Here is a 6000-nt window from a genome sequence, read left to right on the forward strand (position 1 = left end):
TGTGTTCTCTATTCTGCTCAGTTTACATGTGTGCCTATTTCTCTGCAATACCACATTGTCTTCATTATTGTAGCTATATAGTGAGTCTTAACATTAGCAGAGTGATTTCTCCCACTTTATTTTTCTTTCTCAGAATCGTTTTAGTTATTCGAGTTTATTTGTCTTTCCATAGTAAGTCCCCTACATATGAATGAGCTCTGTTCCAAGAACGTGTTTGTAAGTCCAACAAAGTTAGCCTGGGTACCCAACTAACACAATTGGCTATATAGTACTGTACTGTAATAGGTTTAAAATACTTTTCATACAAATAATACATAAAAAACAAACACAAAGGGGCTTCCCTGGTAGTGTAGTGGTTAAGAATCCACCTGCCAATGCGGAGACACAGGTTCGATCCCTGGTCCGGGAAGATCCCACGTGCCACGGAGCTACTAAGCCCGTGCATCACAACTACTGAGCCTATGCTCTGGAGCCCATGAGCCACAGCTACTGAGCCCGCGAGCCACAACTACGGAAGCCCATGTGCCAAGAGCCTGTGCTCTGCAACAAGAGAAGCCACCACAGTGAGAAGCCCGTGCACTACAACGAAGAGCAGCCCCCACTCGCCACAACCAGAGAAAAGCCCACGTGCAGCAACGAAGACCCAATGCAGCCAAAAAAAAAAAAACACCCACAAAAATTAAAGAAAACGTTTTTAATCTTACAGTACAGCACCTTGAAAAGTACAGTAGTACAGTACAACAGCTGGCATACAGGGACTGGCATCGAGTGAACAGGAAAGAAGAGTTACTGACTGGAGGAGGGAGAGGAGGTGGGAGATGGTAAAGCTGAAGGATCGTTAGCAGTAGGAGATGGAAGGCAAGCTGCAATTTCACTCATGCCTGACGGTGATGGCACAGATTCTGGTTCCTTGCTGGATTCAATTCTATCTTCAATTCTATCTTGAATACCCTCTTGAAAAAAGGATCCAGTGATGTCTGGGTAGTAGCTCTTTTTTCTCATCATAGATGACACAGTAGCAATGGGTTGCATTCTGAATGGCTGCTGCAACCATCATGTACCGTTCTATGTTCAGGTCCTGTGCCTCAAAAACTAACAGTGCGTCCTCAAATAAAGAGAATCCCCTTGCCATTTCCTGTGTCATGAATATCTTCGGTTCTTCAGTTACTTCTTCCTCATATCTCTCTTCATCCTTTCTCTGGGTGTCCAACTCCATCAAGTCTTCATTAGTAAGCTCCTCGTGTTGCACAGCAACGGTATTGTACAGTAAAGTACACAAAAGCACAACCACTTGTAGAGGATGCATGCACATGACAGTGTATACCAGACATGTGAACTAACTTACATGATTCAACATGTGAAGGTATGTTCACATCTTTGAAAGTTTTCAGTTTGAAGGTTTGTATGTAGGGGACTTACTGTATAAATTTTAGTACTAACTTGTCTGTATCTATAAATAATCTTGCTGGAATTTTTGATGAGAATTGTGTTAAACCTATAGATCAATGTGAGAAAATTGACATATTTTCTGTTTTCATTCTTCCAGTCCATGGAAATGTTATGTATCTTCATTTATTTAGTCCTTGTTTTATTTATTTAATCAGCATTTTAATTGGCTGCAGTCATAGATGGTGAAATTGCCCCTGACAGTGTTTCATCCATTGATCTTCACAGACATCTTACCAGCTATGTGGTTTGGAATAGATCAAGGGAGACATGGAAGGGATCTCCATTGACATCAGAAGCTGTGGTATCAGGACCTCTTGCTCATCTTCATGTAAGAGATCAACGTACAGATGCTTTACAAGTCTTACTATTAAAATTACACCTAGTATTTCTTTTTTAGGAGTGATTGTAAATGGTATTTAGTTTTTGTTTCCATATATTCTTTGCTAATATAGAGAAATAAGGTTGGTTTTTGGCTGATGATCTTGTAGCCTGTAACGTTGCTGAATTCTCTTATTAGTTCTAGAAGTTTTCTGTGTTTTTTTTTTTTGTAGACTCCTTGGGGCTTTGTACATAGACAACAATGTTATCTGCCATTAAGGATAATTTAATTTTTCCTTTCCAATCTATATCCCTTTTATTTCCTTTTCTGGCCTTATTGTGTCAGTACTTGCTAAGACATCCAGTAATATGTTGAATAAGAGTGGTGGGACTGGACATACATTCCATGTTTCTAATCTTAAAGAAAAAGCATTCACTCTTTACCACTAAGTATGATCTTAGCTCTAGGGTGTTTATAGATGTTCTTTTTCAAGTTAAGGAAGTCCCCCTCTCTTCCTAATTTGCTGAGAGTCTTTTTTTTTTAATCCTGCTTGGGTGTTGAATTTTTTCAAATGCTTTTTCTTTATCAATTGATATGATTTTTCTTCTTTAACCTATTGTTACAGTTTTTATTTTAAAATATTGAACCAGCCTTGTATTCTTGGAATAAACCCCACTTGGTCATTGTATATAATTATTTTGATATATTACTAAATAAATTTTGCTAGTATTTTTTAGGGTTTTTGCTTTTATGCTCATGAGAGATATTGGGTTTTAGTTTTCTTTTGTTGTACTGTCTTTATCTGTTTTTGGAATAACACAGGTCTCATAAAAGTAGTTGGGAATTGTACTCCTATATTGTAGAAGAGATTTGCAGAATTGGTGTTAATTCTTCTTTAAAATTTTGGTAGAATTCTCTAGTGAAAACCTTCTGGGTCTAGATGATTTTTTGAAGCTTTTAAATTACAGATTCAATTTATCTTACAGATATAGGACTCAATGTTATCTGTTTCATATGGGGTGAGTTATGGTAATATGTGGTTTTTAAAGGAATTGTTCCAGACTTGTGGTTGCCAAAGGGGAGTGGAGGGGGGAGGGAAGGACTGGGAGTTTGGGATTAGCAAATGAGAACTATAATATACATGATGGATAAACAAGGTCCTACTGTATAGCACAGGGAACCGTATTTGATATCCTGTGACAAACCATAAGGGGAAAGAATATTTAAAAAAAGAATGTCTATATATAACTGAGTCACTTTGCTGTACAGCAGAGATTGGCACAACATTGTAAATCAACTATACTTCACTAAAAAAATAAATTAAAAAAGGAATTGTTCTATTTTATTTACATTGTCAAATTTGTGTTTGTACAACTGTTTATAATCATCCCTAGGTATCCTTTTAAAGGATCTATAATTATATTCCCCAGTTCAAACTTGATATTAGTAATTTTTGTTTTCTTTCATGTTATTTTTTGTCAAACTCATTAAAGGTTTGTCAATTTTATTGCTATTTTCAAAGAAAGAGCTTTTGGCTTTATTGATAATAGGTTTTCAATTTTATTGATGCCTAGTTTTATCTTAATTATTTCCTTTCTTCTGATTGCTTGGGATTCATTTTACACTGCTATGTTTTACCTCATTCAACTAGTTGGGGTAGGGTAGTTAAGCTCCCCTCTTGGCCTTCCTGACATCAGTCGAGATAATTTTACCATTGGTGCTGGCGTGGAGTAGGGCAGGTATTGTCAAAAGTTTTCTGTTTTGCTAGGTTGCCCTATTCCAATACCTTTGGCTAAAGGGTTTATTTAAACATCTTCTTGTTTGTATGTTTTTATTTTTTAAATTTTTTTACATCTTTATTGGAGTATAATTGCTTTCCAATGTTGTGTTAGTTTCTGCTATATAACAAAGTGAATCAGCTATATGTATACATATATCCCCATACCCTCTCCCTCTTGAGCCTCCCTGTCACCTTCCCTATCCCACCTCTCTAGGTGGTCAGAAAGCACCAAGCTGATCTCCCTGCGCTATGCAGCTGCTTCGCACTAGCTATCTATTTTGGTAGTTTGGTAGTTTGGTAGTATATATATGTCAATGCTACTCTCTCTCTTCATCCCAGCTTACCCTTCCCCCTCCCCGTGTCCTCAAGTCTATTCTCCATGTCTGCGTCTTTATTCCTGTCCTGCCCCTAGGTTCATCAGAACCATTTTTTTTGGTTCCATATATATGTGTTAGCATACGGTATTTGTTTTTCTCTTTCTGACTTACTTCACTGTGTATGACAGACTCTGGGTCCATCCACCTCACTACAAATAACTCAATTTTGTTTCTTTTTATGGCTGAGTAATATTCCATTGTATATATGTGCCACATCTTTTTTATCCATTCATCTGTCAGTGGACACTTAGGTTGCTTCCATGTCCTGGCTATTGTAAATAGTGCTGCAATGAACATTGTGGTACATGTCTCTTTTTGAATTATGGTTTTCTCAGGGTATACGCCCAGTAGTGGGATTACTGGGTCATATGGTAGTTCTATTTTTAGTTTTTTGAGGAACCTCTATACTGTTCTGCAAAGTGGCTGTATCAATGTACATTCCCACCAACAGGCCAGGAGGGTTCCCTTTTCCCCATACCCTCTCCAGCATTTATTTTTTTGTAGATTTTTAATGATGGCCATTCTGACCAGTGTGAGGTGATACCACATTGTAGTTTTGATTTGCATTTCTCTAATGATTAGTGATGTTGGGTTTCATGTGTTTGTTGGCAATCTGTATGTCTTCTTTGGAGAAATGTCTGTTTAGGTCTTCCTCCCATTTTTGGATTGGGTTGTTTGTTTTTTTGATATTGAGCTGCATGACTTGCTTATATATTTTGGAGATTAATCCTTTGTCAGTTGCTTCATTTGCAAATATTTTCTCCCATTCTGAGGGTTGTCTTTTCGTCTTGTTTATGGTTTCCTTTGCTGTGCAAGAGCTTTTAAGTTTCATTAGGTCCCATTTGTTTATTTTTGTTTTTATTTCCATTTCTCTAGGAGGTGGGTCAAAAAGGATCTTGCTGTGATTTATGTCAAAGAGTGTTCTGCCTATGTTTTCCTATATTTAGGTCTTTAATCCATTTTGAGTTTATTTTTGTGTATGGTGTTAGGAAGTGTTCTAATTTCATTCTTTTACATGTAGCTGTCCAGTTTTCCCAGCACCACTTATTGAAGAGGCTGTCTTTTCTCCATTGTATATTCTTGCCTCCTTTGTCAAAGATAAGGTGACCATATGTGCGTGGATTTATCTCTGGATTTATCTCTGGGCTTTCTATCCTGTTCCATTGATCTATATTTCCATTTTTGTGCCAGTACCATACTGTCTTGATTGTAATGTAGTCTGAAGTTAGGGAGCCTGATTCCTCCAGCTCTGTTTTTCTTTCTCAAGTGTACCTTGGCTATTCGGGATCTTTTGTGTTTCCATACAAATTGTAAAATTGTTTGTTCTAGTTCTGTGAAAAATACCATTGGTAGTTTGATAGGGATTGCATTGAATTTGTAGATTGCTTTAGGTATAGTCATTTTCACAATGTTCATTCTTCCAATCCAAGAACATGGTATATCTCTCCATCTATTTGTATCATCTTTAATTTCTTTCATCAGTGTCTTATAGTTTTCTACATACAGGTCTTTTGTCTCTTTAGGTAGGTTTATTCCTATGTATTTTATTCTTTTTGTTGCAATGGTAAATTTTATCGAACATTTAGAGAAGACCTAACACCTATATTTAAATATAGCCATTAATAACTATATAAATTTTAAAAATACAAGTATTTAAATTTATCATGTACTTGTTTTTAAATATGTAAAACAATGTCCATGGCAAAGACTCAATGCATGTTCTATGTGTATCTTAGCAGATATTGATAGTTGAATGAAGAGTTGCCACTTGGATAGATAAGTAAGTTGTCCCCAGTGGTAGCAAAATACATACTTAGTGGACAGCCTGAGGAGGGGAGGTTTTGGAAGATGTTGGTTTCTGTTAACATGAACTTTTCAGTACTTGTCATGGAGTCAGATGAGGGCAGACTAATATTTCTTGTCTGTCCAGGCTCTCAGACTGTGACCTTAGGCAAGTTATTTGAATTTCTTGTAGCTGGATGTTGTTACCTATAAAATGTAGCCAATAATAGTACCTACCATATAAGGATTATTCTGAGTAGTTAAAGTGCTTAAAATAGTGCATGAACATGATG

General features: G+C 36.7%; 1 long non-coding RNA gene across 1 annotated transcript in view; it reads left to right on the forward strand.

The window, feature by feature from the left end:
- The window catches only part of LOC132594504 (uncharacterized), a 34041-nt gene extending 30851 nt beyond the window's left edge, over window positions 1–3190 (forward strand). The window contains exon 3 of the long non-coding RNA XR_009560678.1: window positions 1675–3190. This is a non-coding gene — a long non-coding RNA (uncharacterized lncRNA). The remainder of the gene's footprint in view (window positions 1–1674) is intronic.
- The last annotated feature ends 2810 nt before the right edge of the window (window positions 3191–6000 follow it).

Source organism: Globicephala melas, chromosome X (assembly GCF_963455315.2).
Source record: "Globicephala melas chromosome X, mGloMel1.2, whole genome shotgun sequence".
Taxonomy (NCBI): Eukaryota; Metazoa; Chordata; class Mammalia; order Artiodactyla; family Delphinidae; genus Globicephala; species Globicephala melas.